At 54.1% G+C, this 16,478-nt stretch overlaps 1 protein-coding gene across 1 annotated transcript in view; it reads left to right on the forward strand.

The window, feature by feature from the left end:
- The first annotated feature begins 854 nt into the window (after positions 1 to 854).
- Positions 855 to 16,478, forward strand: part of PLXNA4 (plexin A4) — a 523,137-nt gene continuing 507,513 nt past the window's right edge. The window contains exon 1 of the mRNA XM_014607569.3: positions 855 to 1,286. The gene's annotated coding sequence lies outside the window, so the exon portion shown is untranslated. The remainder of the gene's footprint in view (positions 1,287 to 16,478) is intronic.

The raw sequence follows: 16,478 nt of genomic DNA on the forward strand, positions 1-16,478 counted from the left end.
GGTTATGTACTGGAAAGCAGGGGAGGCTGCAGCCTGTCTGGGCTCAGCACCCACCCATGATCCACCGCAGAGATCAACATGATCTCCACCCTGGCTATTTCCTGGGTGGCAGGGGAGGCTGCAGCTTGTCTGCGCTCAGCACCCATCCCCCTGGTACGAGGCTGACGGTGCCTTCTCTCCTGCCCTCAGGGCTCAGCACCCCCATGCTCCCCAGCACAGATCAACATGATCTCCCCCTGGCTATTGCAGGATGATCTCCCCCCCTTGGCTATCTCCTGGGGAGACTTTGGCTTCTCCGGGCTCAGCACCCACCCCTGCTCCCCCGCAGAGATGAGGGTGATCTTCCCCCTGGCTATTTGCAGGATGATCTCCCCCCCTTGGCTATCTCCTGGGGAGACTTTGGCTCCTCCGGGCTCAGCACCCACCCCTGCTCCCCGACAGAGATCAACATGATCTCCCCCTGGCTATTGCAGGATGATCCCCCCTTAGCTATCTCCTGGGGAGGTTTCTCCGGGCTCAGCACCCACCCCTGCTCCCCCGCAGAGATGAGGGTGATCTTCCCCCTGGCTATTTGCAGGATGATCTCCCCCCCTTGGCTATCTCCTGGGGAGACTTTGGCTCCTCCGGGCTCAGCACCCACCCCTGCTCCCCAGCAGAGATCAACATGCTCTCCCCACTGGCTATTGCAGGATGATCTCCCCGCCCTTAGCTCTCTCCTGGCAGCAGGGGAGGCTGCAGCCGGTCTGTGCTCAGCCCCCATCCCTGCTCCCCGGTGGGGACGAGGTGGTGTCTTTGCCGGGCGGCAGGGAGCGCGCGGGGGCTCCTCCCCGCCCCGTCCCGTCCCGTCCCATCCCATCCCGGCGCGGCGGGGCAGGGGCAGAGGCAGAGGCAGGGGCGGCAGAGGAGGGAGGCGCGGCGGAGGCGGCGCTCCTAGGTGTCAGCAGCGAGCCACGCCGCGCCGAGCGAGCCGAGCCGAGCGAGCCGAGCCGCCGCGGCGCAGGGAGGGAGTTGCAGACTTGGCAGCGCTTCAGTGCGCGGGCGGCGGCGGGCGAGGCGAGGCGAGGCGAGGCGAGGCGAAGGAGGTGGCAGCAGCAGCAGCAGCAGCAGCAGCAGCAGCAGCAGCCCCGCTCCGGCCCCGCACAACTTGGCTCGGGGCTGCGGGCATGGCGGAGTGAGCATCCCCCGCGCCCGGGCTCCGGGGTCGGGGCCGGGCTCCGCCGCAGCGGCAATGCGGCGCCGGCGCTGAGCGCCCGGGGGAAGCGGCAGCCGCAGCCCGGCGCCGCCAGGTAAGACCCAGCCTTGCCCAGCTCCCAAACTTTCCACCCCTTGTAGCATGGAGGAGCCAAAACCCCCCTCACTGCTTTCTGCCCCTTGGGGATGGGGGTGCCCCGCAGCCTCCGCGGGCTGCCAGGTGAGCGCGGGGATGCAGAGAAACCCCTCTGCATGGGTTGTGTGAAGTTGCAGCTTGAAAGACCCTCCTTATCCCTCCCTTTCAAACCCCCCCCAAATTAAAGAAAGACAGCTAGCTGCCTTTCATTGAGTCCCCCCTCCTGTTTCCAAACTTCCCCCCGGAGTCAGCGCCGCTTGGGTTTATTCCCCTGCAAAAAAGCGCCTGGTTGTCATCCACCTGCTTTTCATGGCTTCCCTCTGCCACAAAGAGCAGGCGATGTCGCCGCTGGAAGTTCGTGCAGGTATCCGAGGGGCGCGGGGGCACGCCAGCGGGGCAGGGGTGGGCACCGCTCGCCGTCCCTCCGGCCAAGGGGGTTTTGTGGGGGGTGACAGGCGACTCGGTCCCCCCCGCCGCCTCCTCTCGAGTCCTTATTTTAGCATGCATCGGGTCTCCGCAAATATTTTGGAAGGCATCAAGCGTGCTACCTTCTTTTTGGATCTGCCCTCTGTTTCACTCGGGTATCGTTCATAAAAAAAAACAACCCAATAATCTTTGAATGGATAGGACCAGCGGCGCATGGGGTGGCTTGTCTTTGCCTTTTCTGCCTTTTAATTACAATGTGTGCCTCTCAGCGGGAGATTAGGTGGTGTTTTTTTTCCACCCCCCCCCCCCCTTCCCTCTTTTCCCTGAGTCATAGCCTCGAGGTTTCAGGGATCAGAGCAGCATTTAGGTTATTATTTGAATTGTCTGTTCTTTAAAAAAAAAAATAAAAAAAAATTTGGGAGCCCTTAGGTAGAGCGTGTTTCATCCGAGCGGGGCTTCAAACGGTGCAACAGATGTGCTCCGTGTCTGCTTTGCTCGCACGTTCGGGTTGGAAGGAAAAAATTTCCAAACTGATGGGTTTTTGTTGGGTTTCCCCCCCCCTCCTTGGCCTGAATACCTGCTACACGAGGATGCCTTTAAATAACTTTGTCTAGTGAGCTCCTTCCTCGGAGAACTGGCTGCAGCTTTTAGCCGGAGCCTGCCATTCAGTCCTGCCTTAAATTTGTGGCCGGCGGAGAAATCGATAGGATGCAAAATAAATGACAGCTGTGAGATTTAAGTGGTGTTTATGTCCAAGACAGGCGTTTTAAAATACCTCCCGAGGATCAATCACGGTGCTTTTTGGAAGCTTTTGCTGCATGATTGTAACTGTCTTCTAGGCGCCAAAGACCATTTTTAAGTCTGGTCCATGTAGGCAGCCCAGTGCCCTGGTACGTCAGGGGTGAGTGCTAGGGAAGATCCTCAGAGATGCACCGAGCCTCGCCACTGGGGAAAGGAAATGCTGACATTTCCCTTTATTTTCCTACGTGCCAAGCTCCCCGCAGGTCTCTGCTCACGCTGTGCTTGGTGCTGCACAGACGTGGCAATGAGGGGCTCTGCAAGTGGTGAGGCAAGGCAGGCAGCCAGGCAGACACTCCCAGGAGGACTTTGGCTGCTGAGTTATGATGGGTTGTTTGTAATGGTCCATAATTAAGGTGGAGGCCTTCACTTGCAATGGTCTTGGCTGTGCCAGGAGTCTTCCAGCTTCATGACTGAGCCAGGACTCGGGATTTCTCTTGTGGGACTCCTTTAACAAGCCACGTCTCTCCCCCTCCACCCCAGTTTCCTTGCCTTCAAATGGGCACGCTACCGTGTGCCTTCCCGGGGGTCCTGCAGCTTCCTGAGAGCCGCGGATGCAAGTAAGCTGTAAGCGCGTTGTAGCGCGGTGCGTTTAGGGTTAGTGCTGCTTTCAAATCCACGCCTTGCTTGGCAGGGAGATGGAAAAGCTCTTTAGCAATCTGCTGCTCGTGTTGTCACTGGAGGTTTCCGAGCGCCGGGCTAGCATGTCAGTGTTGCGTGGCATCGGGGTATTATTCGGTTCTGGGGTCAGTGGTACCAAGCTTTGCAGACTGGAGTCGTATATGGATATTTTGAAGAGAATTTGCATCACTTTTGTGTGTGCTAATAGGGCTTTTGTTACCATAGCACCTGAGGGCCTCACAGCTATGAATGGATTTTATCATCGCAACGTTCTTGAAACGTAGGGATGTGTTACAACCGTTTGATTAATACAACCTGAGCTACAAGGGCACCTAGAGTCTGTGGCTGCGCTGGGAACTACACGTGGGCCTCCCATGTCCCAGCCCAAAATCCTATTCAGCAGTCCACCCTTCGACCTGCATGAGTAGTCGTAGGTGTGGTTGTCATTATAATGCCTTGTAGGGCCTATTATTGATGAAGCACAGGCTGACTGGTGCTTCTCGGGGCAAGAAGAACAGGGCAAAGGGCTATTTCCAGTTCCTTCTTTATGTGGAGTTGGGGGCATCTTCCAAATATGAGTGATGCACTAAATAGCCCCTCCAAACATCGGTATGACTGAGGCTCCCTGTCTGCGAAGGAAGCCTGAATGTGGCTGCAGCTTATACTTGCTAAGTGCTGTCTGACTGCTGGCTGATGAGCACGCAGTTAGGAGTTTAAAGCACATTAGCTCATTTGAGCTCGAGCGTGGAAAAAACAGTGAAATCTGCAGAAGATGGGTTTCCTCATCCAAAGACCTCAAAGCTCTCTAGAGCAGTGAGAAAGCAGCATTATTCCCATTTTACAGGTGGGCAAACTGAGGCACAGAATGGTAAAGAGCCCAGTTCAGCTCCCATCTCTATCCAGTGGGAGTTTCTAATAGAAGGTAGCATGGGCCTGACATGCTGACCCAGTGTTACGCCTGTAGCCGGACCCAGCTCTTCTGTCTCCCTGTCTAGTGCTGGCGGTCATGGCCAGGACTACAGTCTTGCAAAATCCCATTTGAAAAAAGGAGGAGCTGAGAATACTCTGATGGTTAAGTGTGGCAAGTGAATGCCTTGAGGCAAGGAAAGCCTAAGCTTGGGGTTCAAGTGAGGGACTGAGCGATCAGGAGTAATAATGGTCTTCTCAGGCAGCCGCAGACTCGCTGCACGACCCTTGGGTGAGTTTTCTGATCCTGGGTGAGTTATTTCTTTCTCTGCCTCCGTTCCCCCCTCCTCTTTAAAAATGTGACAGCAAACTTTGCAACAGCCTTGGAAAATGCAGGAGCAAAGTCCAAGGCAGCTGCTGATGGGTATCACTGCAGCGGCCGTCTTGGCCAAAGTCTCTCTCTCTCCCTTTTGCTTGGTACCACTAGGGTGTTGGAGCTGTCCCAGCTCCTAATCTGCACACGAGCTACACCAACTTGGCTTAGCCTTTGCTTGTTGGCATCCTTGTAAGACCAACAACACCCCCTCCAACTCGGGGAATCCAAATCACCGAATGTATTCAGTTGGGCATTAAGTCTAGCAGTGACTAGGATGCTCCGAAGGGCTGGAAGTGACCTCGAAGGTCAACTTGTCCAACCTCCTGGACAAACTTGTCAAAGGGCCTGAGTGCTGACAAGATCTTCTCTCTGAAAGTTGGCAACGAGTCTGTGTGTGAGCAAACCTCTCTGGGGAGCATCTGATATTCCAGCGGGCAAGGAGAGTGTGTTGGAGGTGTGTTTTGTAGGGATCGCTGTGACCTCAAGGAGGGATCTGGGGTGTAGACCCCTAGTCAGGCACTGCCAGTTCCTTGGGTGAATTTAATGCTGCTGAACGGTCCCTGAGCAATTCTGCAAACAGCTGCAGGGCCAGCCTGCCTGCCAGGCCTCGCTGCTGCCCTGGCTTCAGCCCTACCCTGGAGGGGACCTTCTCCAGGAAGCAGGAGGTCATTTGAGACTCCAGGACCCATTTTGTCCCAACCTCCCTGTTGCGACTGCCACCTAGCGTCGATGTCAGTGATTGATGTGGTGAAAATAGGAAACCAGCCGAGATTCCCCATGTGTGGGTAATAAGGCAGAGCTGCTGCTGATCCAGGCTGGATTCAAACGGGGGACTTAGACGGGAGAAATTCGGCTGCTTGCTGTTCTCTCCCAGCCTCAATGCTGGATTTCGAACTTCCCTTCCAGCCCTATCTGCTCGTGCCTGAGTGGTCTGCCTGCGTTTTCCCACTGAGACACCGCGCTATAAATTAATACAAGGCGACCGGCTTGCGAACTGTGCCTTGCCCTCCTGACAGGGTGAATGTGTGGCTCTAATGCAGATAATATGGAATCAGTTTCCATTAAATGCATTTGCATGAAATATTCTCGCGCACTTTTCTTCCTGTCCTTATTGCTCGTGTGATGTACAAGGACCAGGGGAATAAATCTTAATGCTAGATGAACGCTCCAAGACAATGCGGCATCCAGTGCATGTAAATGTTTGCAAAATGAGCCACTCGGAGAACGGGCTTTTGATTTCGCCTGAGCATGAAGTATCATCAGGGAGGAAAGATGGGGAAACACGGCTTTTAATCCTAGAACTGTTTGGCTTTACAATTACTGAGTGACACTGTGTATTTCTCAGTTTTGATGCCAGCTGCGCTACCTGAACCAAGGATGCCGTGTATATAAATATGGCTTTTTTTTTCCCCCTTTACTCCTTCCGAAGTGAATAACAGTTGCTAACATGCACTTACTAACAAAATTCCCCTGATGCTCATTCATAAAGAACCGCGCCGGTGATTCTATCAGCATTAAACTGTTTGGTGACTGAGCTTAGAATTATAGGAATCGGAGCAATGAATTAGCAGTAAATCAAATCCCGGATGATTCCCTACCCAACTGCGGCGAGATTTAAATTAAAAATATCTTGCCGAGATGAAGTAATCATAAGTCAAGCACTGGAGTTCTGTCAGTCTGGGCTCTCGCACGAGGAGCGTCGCCCCTTTGAAATCAAAACCATGACAAGCCCATGTATTGATCCCCAGCTGAACTGGGAAATTGCCACTTCATTTTTTCTATAAACGTTTTTTTCCCCCCTCCCCACCTCTTTTTGAAGGGAAGCGGGTTTTTCTGGGAAGCTGATGCAGGCTTTGTAGATTGGCTGCGTGGGCTTGTGGTTGGTGTGAGTATATTTGATTGCATTTTTTTCCCCCACCCCCCCTCTCCTGACCAGGGACTTGTCCATAGTGCAGCCACAGAAAGAAAAACTCAATTAGGAGTCTAAGAGGTATATCCTGTTCCAAGTGGCTGTCAGGGAAATAACAAGCACCGGGGGTACAATACAGCTTGGTTTTCTTCTGCTGCTTGATGCAGAGTGTTATCAAAAGGAGACTCTGATCCAGCCACCGACTTTTCGGGGTGGCCTCAGAGGAGTCAGTTCACTGCTCCGTGCCTCAGTTTCTCCATCTTTAAAATGTGGGCGGAGATGCTTGAAAAACACGTACTGCTCCATAGGTCGAAAGTGCTTTATTAATGCTGACAGGCACCGTGAATTAATAAGAAATGGAGAAGGTGCCTGTCGGGGACTAATTTCATCTGAATCTTGCACTTGGACTTTGTTTTCCCCGTTGCTGAGCCGTTTCTCTTTTCTCACCTGGCTTGAGGGGGAGGAGGAAAGACAGGTTTTGGTGGGAGAACATGAAGAGGGACAGGCTTGTGACTCCACACCAAAGTCTGGGCAGAGGAGACGACCGTGGGACCAGGGCTGAAAGAGCAGAGGCAGTGAGCACTGCAATGTTGGCCTACCCTTTGTCAAAGTTGTCAGAAACTCTTACCCAGTTTTCCTTGGAAGTGGCTTTTTCATCATCTAAACTCTGCTATGGGGACAATCTCTTTCCCCCATGCTATTTTTGGATTTGCTTTCAATTAAGGTAGTATCTGTTCCCAGCTCTGTGTTCACTCCTCTTGTTCCTCTTGACATGTGTATGGGGAAGCGGGGGGACCCATCAGTGATTCTCACTGAAGCGATGCTACGGCAGCGCTTCTCAGTACCCCCTCTCGTTAGACTCGAGGCGCCTCCTCGGAAAATGCCAGCTCTCATCCTTCACTTGTTTTCCGATTGCAGAGAAAATAGTAGAGCAGCTCTTTGGTTGCAAACAATTCAGAAAGACCAGGACAGGGCAGAAGGTTTTTAATGCTGTGGATTGCTGTTCGAAACCTCTGGGTTTATCTTGTGCATACATCTAACCGTGCTAACTGTGCGTGGTGCCACGCGTCATCCTGGGCAGGATCTCGGGGCACTCTGGTTGATCATTGCTGCGCTATAGTGCAATGGCTGGGGTGGGCACTGCTGTCCCCTGCTGTCACATGCGCTCCCCGTCCCTCTGTGTGTCAGGAAGCGGCTGCTCGGGCCCTTTCCCTGTGTGCAGGGCAAGCACTGAGCTTTCAGCAGTGGCGTGTGGCTCTGCAAGCACTGCCCAGGCGGCCGTGGGGAACAGGCCAGCAGTCCCCCTGGGAGTGGCTGTGGGTCTGCATTCCCACTCATGTCATACAGGTGGGGAAACGGAGGCATGGGGCAGCGGAGGGCAGCATTTCACTTTGCATTCGCATCCTCATGGGGGCTGCATCTGTGGATCAGGCCACTGCCCCTCTTTCCCTCCTCCCCCCCTATGGCACCCATCACAGCTGCCACTCTCCAGCCTTCGGGGCAGCCACCCAGTCCTTTCTGAGCTCCCCTGGGCACAGATTTCCAGGGGAGGCTGCCCCTTGCTGGACTAAATCTGCTAAGGGATGCGGGGTGGGGGTAGGGTTGCAGGTTCAAGTCCCTCCTGCCCCCAGTGCCTGCCCTGGGGCAGGTGCTGGTGTCTGCAGGTGCGTCGGACACAGGCTCCCGCTGCACGGGGCTGGGCTGAGGCTCAGCCCACACCTGGCTGCGATCCTGGCAGCTTCCCATTCACCTGTTGGCTGCAGCTGGCTTGGAGAGGGCCGGGCCGAGGTGGGGAGAGCCCGTGCCCAGCTTTCCTGGGCTTGCAGGGCCGGTTCCTCCGGCAGGGACCGGGAGCGGGCAGGATGAGGCGCCTGGCTGCCATGGTGATGCGTTGCTATGGAAACCCTCCAAGATGCCATCCCTGTGCAATGTGGAGAGAAGGCAGCCCTGTGCCTGCAGCCCCTGCCTGGCCCAGCCCCAGGGCAGTGCCCAGTCTGGCCTGGCCTGACCCCATCTGCCACCCCCCTCCCCTCCAGTAGCGATGGGGGTGGGGGGTGTTGAGCTAATTGCTTTTCTAGTCTTACCTGCTAATTGCTGGGGCTTTCTGATCCGCTGCTGGGAGTCCATAAGGGCATCTTCCCGCAGCTGGAGCAATGGGGGGCAAGCCGGGCTCCTGCCCCCATGCTGCGCCACCACCCCTGGCTCCCAGCTCTGGGTGTTGGGTGGTGCTTTGTGCCCTCACAGCTTCAGGTTGGAGCTCAGACCTCGGGGCGATCCTGGCTTGTTGGCAGCTCTCCTCCAGCCCTGGAGCCCTCTCTCCGGGGGCAGGCGAGAGGCTGGTGCCTCTGCTGCAAGCTGCAGCTCTTGCTTTGCTTTGGGTGCTGGGAAAATGCATGGCAGGGCACCTGGGTTCCTTCCTTGAGGCTATGTAGGCTCCTGCAGGGCTGGCTTAGCTGGAAGCGAGACCCCGGCTCGGGGCTGAACTTGGTTCCTTATTCCCTGTTCCCAGTTCGTTGTTCCCGTTTCCTTTTTCACAGTTACTCATGCACTGGGTGGCTGTTAGCAATGACTTGGATGTGCCAAAGAGTTGGGTATTTCAACCCAAATATGTATTTACCATGAATAATGTACTATTACATCACATAGCCAATACCTTGCCCTGAATGAAGACCTGAATTGGACTGGGATTATGGGGCACAATATGCTTGGGACCACTCCAAACCCCATGTCTCTGTGACCAGGGGGCTTTTCTGAAGAAGGCTGGTCAGCCCTCTGTCTGATCTGAAGCTCAGTTTTCGAGTGCCATCCATGCCAGTTGATGCTCCCCCCGGTTCCCCACCTGTGTGCTATGTACATTGTCAAATAAGGAGCTGAGTTTGGGCTGGGATTATGGGGCAAAATCCACTTTGCATCACCCCAAACCACATGTCTCTGCCATTGGGGGACGCTCCTGAGAAAGCTGGGTCGGGCAGGAGCCTGCCCAGGCTTTAGAGTGGCATTTGCTAGCCTCCCCCCGCACCCCTGCCTGACTGCCGAGTCCCAGGTGCTGAATAAGGAGCCAAGCGAGTTCATTTTCTTTGTTGGCATTCCTTATTAAACATGAAACAATCAGACAGGAATTGGGCCAGTGTGAGGGATTTTGGAGAAGCACCTGTCACAGCTGTCCATGATGAACATATGTGAACATATAGAGCCTTAGTCATTTGGGATTATTTTTTTCTACTTTGTTTGGGTACAGTTTTAAGGTAAAATGCTGATCATGTATTTAAATGTATTTAAGCCTGTACCTACCACACACACGTGGTTCCTGATGTCAGTTCCTTGTTCTTTTTTGCAGGGGGAGGTGTTGTGTTTAGGGTTAGAGCAGGTGGAGCCCTGCCCTGTTGTAGAGAGTCCTGGGGGCCAGCCTCATCCTCATTGCTGTCCCTGGGTCTCATGCTACAAATGGTGCATACCTGGATTAGGACCATATGCACTGCCCACCCTGGCCAGTTCAGGATATGTGCCAAATGAGGTGCCTGCCTTGGGACCCACGTTGCAGGTGGCACTTGCTTTGTCCAGTGCATGACCTGTGCTGCATACAGTACCCAGCGCAGCTCAGCCAGTTTGGGTTCACGCCGCACTGGCACCTACCCTGGCTGGTCCAGGACATGCACAGCACATTGCACCTGCTCCAGCTGGTCTGGCCCCTGTGCTGCATACAGCAGCTGGGGAGGGCGCTGTGTGCAGTGCAGGTCCCAGACTAGTCGGAGCAGGCACCTCATGCTGGATTTGGCATACGGCTGCAGGATCCATGGGTCGAATCCGGCCTGCAGATCCAGCTTCACACCATTCATCCAGCCCATGGGCTACTCCTGTGCCCTCACCCAACTTGTGGTGCCAGTTGACTTTGAAACCCCTACTATAGAGGTAGGAGAGGAGAGATGTCACCATTTCTTCCTTACTTCCATTGCAATCTCACCTGCTCCTTCCTGTGAAGTTTTGAAACTGTCAGCCACTGCCATTTCCCTTCACCTCTGCTGCTGCTGCTAAATGCCTCACTCGGAGACTGAAGAAGAGCGTTTGTGCCTGAAAGCATGCAAAGAACAATTTTCCCAACTATTTAGTTGGTCTAATAAAAGATATCCCCTCGTCCCAAAGAACCGCGTCTGCCCATGTCACTCAGAGACAACACTGAAGTACTTCATCTCTTCTTTGAATTGAATTAATTCAGTATTTATTGCCTGATATTTTTAAAACATGAAGTGAACATGTAAACGGTTATCGATGGTACATAACAGCTTTTTTGGGTGTATTTGGGATGATTGCTGGTCTTGTGGGCATAGATATGGTGGTTTGTGGGTTTTCCATATATAGTGCTTTGTGGAGTGCCACCCTGGATATAGATTGTGGTATCTAGAAAATTGATATCAGTGTTGGAGTATTTCAGAGAAAAGTTGAGGGGTGATAGTTGTTGAACCCATGGGTTTGAGTCAATAAGCGAGTCCAGGTGCTCAGTCCAGATAATGAAAATCTAATCTCTGTCACGCAGGTATAGTGCAGGTTTGGTGCAATTTTCTGCAATTGTTTTCTCCAGGTAGCTCATGAAGAGGTTGGCATACTGAAGGGCCATCTTTGCATCCAGTGCAGTGCCCTCAGTTTGGAGGAGGTGACAATTGTAGGAAGTGAAGTCGTGGGTGAGGATGATGAAGTGGATGATTTGTACAACATGTTGGAGTCTGCTCCCTATTCTTGAAGGCATCTGTCAGGCAGCTGTGCCTTCGTGGTGTGGGGTATTAGTGTACGGGTTGGTGACATCCATGCCTGCAATTTTCGGGGATGTGGCTGATGTTCTGGATTCAGTTGAGGAAGTAAAACGTGCCCTTTGGGTGACAAGTAGTTTCAGGACAGTTTCTATGAATCCTGATATCTCTTCAGTGTGGGTACCACCGCTGGATTTCATGGGTCTACCTTGAGTGTGGATCTTTGGGATCACGTAGAAAGTTTCTGGGGTGGGGGTAAGTGGAAGTAGTTTTCCCTGACATAGGTCTGGGGAGGTTTTGATGATAGTTTTCCATTTCCAGAGTGAATTTGGTGTGGGACCTTCCCCAGGTTTTTTAGAGCATTTGATGTTGGAGAGTTGCCTGCCAGCTTCATTGATGCAGGCCCTATAATCTCAGCCCAAACTCAGCTCCTTATTCGGTGCTAGGCACGTAGCACGCAGGGCTGGGAGGCTGTCTGTGGGCAGGGTGGCACTCAGACCAAGCAGGGGTTAGGCAGGGGCCTGTCCAGGCCTCTTCGAGAAAGTCCCCTAGTCACAGTGATGTGTAGTTTGGGGTGACCCAAGCCCAGTTTTGCCACTCAACCCCAGTCCTTATTCAGGACAGTGTTCTTGCTATGTGACACAATATCAGGTTTATATTAGGAACTATACATTTTGGATGAACTATCCCACATTTTGGCACGTCCAGTTCATTGCTAGCAGCCTCTTGGTATGTAAATAGTAACTTGGAAAAAGGAACTAGGAACAAGGAGCCAACTTCAGCCTCATGCCCAGGCCTGGTTGGGGGGACTTTTGGGAGGCCTGCTGCTGGCTGGGACAGGGGAAGGTTAACTTGGCAGTGGGAAGCCGGTCCCACTGCCCTTCCCTGCCCCTAGTGCTGGCCGGGGCACTTGGGGCACTGTGAGCCCGTGATGAGGGCAGGCTTGTCCCTTTCTAGCCCCAGCAGTGCCTGCTGGACATACCCTCGGGGCAGCAGTGGGGTTTCCAGCCCCTCTGAAGCACTGTGTGGCTGCCCCTTGTCCTGGGTGGGCAAGAGCAATGGCAGGTCTGGCTGGGGTGAGACAGGGGGTTGCACCAGTGCATTTGATTCCTGTCCACACACAGTTTAAACCCAGCTGCCTGGCTGTGGCAGCAGCGTTTGTAGTCAGGTCCTGCTGAGGGAGTCACTTGACTGCACGGCTCATTGTCATGTACCCGATCCCTTCTAAACTCTTCACTCCACAGGTGTTATCAACCCTCTCCTGTGTAATGGGCTGATGCTCCAACCATCAAGCTTTGTTCTGCCATTCTGCTGTCTGTTAGCTGCTCCAGATAATACAGCTCCTACGTCACAGCCCCGCAGATTGTTTTAAACTCATTCCAATGAAGTTATATTTGCTTTCCCATCAATCTTATATTGCATAATCCAGCCCCAGGCCTCTAGTGTGTTAGTAAAGCTTCTAGTTTATTTTTAACTGGGGAAAAATGTGTGTCGTGTTGTATGTGATGCTGCACTTCGCCATCGGCACCCCTCACTATCAAAATGCTAGATCTGCCCATGGGCTGAGATGCTGGGTTTGGATGGACCCGGGCTGTGATCTCCAGGCTGTCTGGGCCTATGCGTGCAATGCTGGGATGGGCTTTCCCTGCAAGGGGGGGTCCGTGGCTGCTGCCTTGGGTGCTTCTGTGGGAATGATGCAGCTGCTCCTCCACCTTGCCTGGGATTGATGGGGTGCAAAAGCCAACAGAGGCCTTATCAAGGGCCTGGGCCTGAGCCTGGCGTGCAGGGGCTACCCCATGTCAAGGCTCTGTCTGGTCCCAGCCTGCGATCCTGGCTCCAGTGACACAAAGCATGATGTACCTGAGGCTGGCAGCTTTGATTTGCTCCCCCAGGACTGAGGGAGGGACTGGGGCTGTTAAAGTGCTACCCCAGCCTCACATCAATCTGTCAGTTAACATCTTCATCATGTGCATAGATTCATAGATATTAGGGCTAGAAGGGACCTTGCAAGGTCATCGAGTCCAGCCCCCCTGCACATGGGGCAGGAGTCAGATCACCCCAGCAAGATAAGCATCCAAGAGTTTCCTAAAGGTATCCAGAGTAGGTGCTTGCACCATTTCTGGGGAGAGTCTATTCCAGCCTGGAGACTCTGACAGTAAAAGCATGGAGGAGAAAGGTGCCCAGGACCCTTGCAGCAAGGACCACCCTTGAGTGTTGCATCAGGTCCCTAACAGACAGTCCCTAGAAGCTCCTAGACACCTTTTGTTTCTGGCAGCTATGAAAGGCTCACGTGGGATTTGAACCCAGGACCTCTTATCCCCAAAGCAAGACTCATGCCCCTAGACCAACAATCCTTGGGCTAGAGGATGGTCTCTAGCACTGCTCACTGATGGGTCTTGAGGTGACTTAAGAGTCATAGATATATTCACAAAAGTTGCAAGTTTTTCCACAGGGCAGAGAAGGTCATAGGCTGGGATCCCTCTCATCCCTCTCCTTTTCCTTCCTTCGCCCCCTCTTCTCTGCTTCCACTTTACCTTGAAAGGGGCTGCTGCTTGGTTGAGGCTGCAGCACCACTGGAGTTGGTTGGTTGTCCCAGTTCTTGGTGCTGACATCTGTTTTCTTGAGGTCTGCCTTCAGCGTGTCCTTATTCTGTTTTCTCTGGCCTCTGCGAGCTCTCAGGCCACAATTAAGCTGGGAGTAGTCAGTTGACACGGAGCAGGGAGCAGACACATGGCTGCCCCGCCGTTCTCCCGGGCGCATCAGAGCCTTTGGCCATGTGTCCCCCTTCTTTGTAGGGCTGAGATTGTGGGGTCCTTAGGAGGAGGTGGTTTCTGGAGCTGGGTCCGTATCTGGCAGGTGGGAATGGAGCATCTCCCAGTGTGAGCCGGAGCAACGGGGCCCCTCTCCCACCCCCCAACAAATTGCTGCAGTGAAGAAGAGCAAGGAGTGACCATTACTGGACATCATGGTGCCTTGGCCTGGGGGATGCTCTGCTCTGCTGCCTGCAGAGCTGTCCCCAGAGGACACATGGGAAGTGGGGTACCCCGCCGGATCCCTGCCCCTGGTTGCAGATCGGGTCCAGGCTGAGATCGGGTCCAGGCTTTTTAATCAAGATTGCCCTTTTCCCAGCTCTGGCAGCCCGCTTGGGTGGCTCCTGCGGGGTGATCCCCTGGGCTGCTGCGGCTGTGCCTGCTGCATTGCTACGGTTGGGTTGCTGCACCTGGCACAATGCTGGGGCTGTGGGGAGACACGTGTCCCAACTGGTTAGGGGCTTGCCAGGGCTGCGCAATTGTTGGCACTTTCAGGGTGGGTGGGGAGATCCTCATAGGCTGCCCCTGTGCAACCTCTTCCCTGGCAGGTATGTGTGTGGAGGGGTGCCATGCACATTGTTAGTGGCAGGGAAACTGAGGCATGGGGCAGTGGCTGGCTCTGGGTCTATTCAGGAGGGGGCCTGGGCTGCAAAATCCATTGCTAAGGCTGGGCTGCCTCCTCCTGGCTCACCCAGGGGACATGGCCAAGTCACCGCTGCCCGCCCGCAGCATCCTGGACCAGCAGCGGTGCCCATCCCTGGGTCCGGCCACCTTCCTTCCCATGCCCTCTGTAGCAGAGCGGCTGGAAGCAGGGCTGGGAGCCAGGGCTGCAGCGGGTCCAGGCTGCCGCTCCAACCCCAGCATGGATCCTGAAACTTTTATTGGATCAACTTTGTAGCTGGGATAAAGTTAGACAAGCTTTCACATGTAAGACATCCTTCCTCGGGTCCCCACGTCCCAGTGGCATGCCCGATGGGGGACGGGCAGGGTGAAATGTCCGACTCCTCTGGACTTACCCCTCGCTCCCAGCCCGGTGCTCGGGGCTCTGACGCCAGCAAAGAAACATGTTGGACCGAACGGGAAAACCTTGGAAGTCTCGATCCATTTAGTGGTTTTGGGACCTGTTCCCTGCCTGTCTCCCTTGCTGCACAGGCTTTCAGAGAGCAGTGTCATTTGGGGCATTCGTTTCAGGCACACGTGGCATTATCATGCTGGGGAGTGGGATCGGGAGGGGTGTGCTCCCCAGTTTCTCTGCCCTCCACTGCCTCTTGAGCCTGGACTATTGGCGCTGCCAGAAGCCCCCCCGTAAAGGGCAGCAGCGAGTTGCTCTGAGCCAGGAGCAGATCAGAAAACAGCTTGTGACTCAGTGACAATCTGGTCTCTTGATTTCCACCCGCACGCCTGCTCTGGGAGGGGAAGCAGCCTATGCCAGCTCCATACCTCAGGCTGTGCCTTTTCCTCCTGCCTCAGCTGGCGGAGGCATCAGGTGGGGTCAGCCAAGATCCCACCTACTCCCCTCCCACCCATCCAGCACTGCTCTTTCCCCTCGCCTCCAGGTGCTGCTTCCTGCGAGAGGAGACAGCAGATGCTTTCCACCCTCTTTGCAAGCCGCACGAGGGCACGGCAAGCGCCACGCTCCTACCCTGGAAGAACGGCACTCCTTAGAAACTTGCACAAGCTGAAGCTGGCACAGAAACCCTCCAAATCGCAGCTTTATTGGGTGTTTTTTTTCTCCTTGTAAAGCAGGTTGCACAAAACATCCCATAGTGTAGTAAGCAAGGAGTCTCCAGATGCTGTTTTGTGTGCATCTGTCCCATTCCTGCCCATGCTCTCCGCCGGGATGTCTGACTTTGCCACCTGTAATTAGCCTCTTTCAGGGCCTCACTGTTGCTGGGGAAGGTTATTACAGCCACCGCTTATCCCCAAGCCTGGAAAAATCTGGCCGTTCGTGAGTTCAGAGTTAAGAGGGAGCGTATTTTAAATTGTAATGTGTATTGTCTGGAGCTTGTCTCTCTAAAGGTCAGTTCCTCGTGCAGTTCGAATGGTTCCCATGTTTTAATTTGCCTTTCACAGCAATAGTACTCATTCCTGGAGGGGACCTGCCAGGGTTTGTTCGCCCGCCTGCCCCCTCCCGCGGCCCTCCAGCCACCCACATTTCTGTGCTTGGGCTTTCAGGCTCTTTTTGCTATAAAGAAATTCTCCAGCGAGCAGGCCTTTTATACGCATTTGTGAGATGGCTGGGAGTAAAGAGCGCAGAAAGCAAAGACTGAGGCAAGCAGCAGGGGGTTTCCCTTAAGGCTTTCTATGAGCCAGCGCTCTTAGCCTGGGGTTCAACCCAGCTCTGTGTCACTGGGTCAGACTATCCCCAAGTCCCAAGCAACCAGCTGATAGCGGGGGAGAGCCTGGCTTAGTTGCACTTAACTAGCTAAGCCCTGGTTTGTTCGAGAGCAGATGCCTCTGCCAGGAGAGACGGGCATTTCAGCAAACAGTATATCTGCTGAAAGGTTTGGGTGCGGTTGTGCCCACGATTTGCTTTTGATCCGATTTCAGCTCATTCATTCAT

This window comes from Alligator mississippiensis, chromosome 4 (genome assembly GCF_030867095.1).
Source record: "Alligator mississippiensis isolate rAllMis1 chromosome 4, rAllMis1, whole genome shotgun sequence".
Taxonomy (NCBI): domain Eukaryota; kingdom Metazoa; phylum Chordata; order Crocodylia; family Alligatoridae; genus Alligator; species Alligator mississippiensis.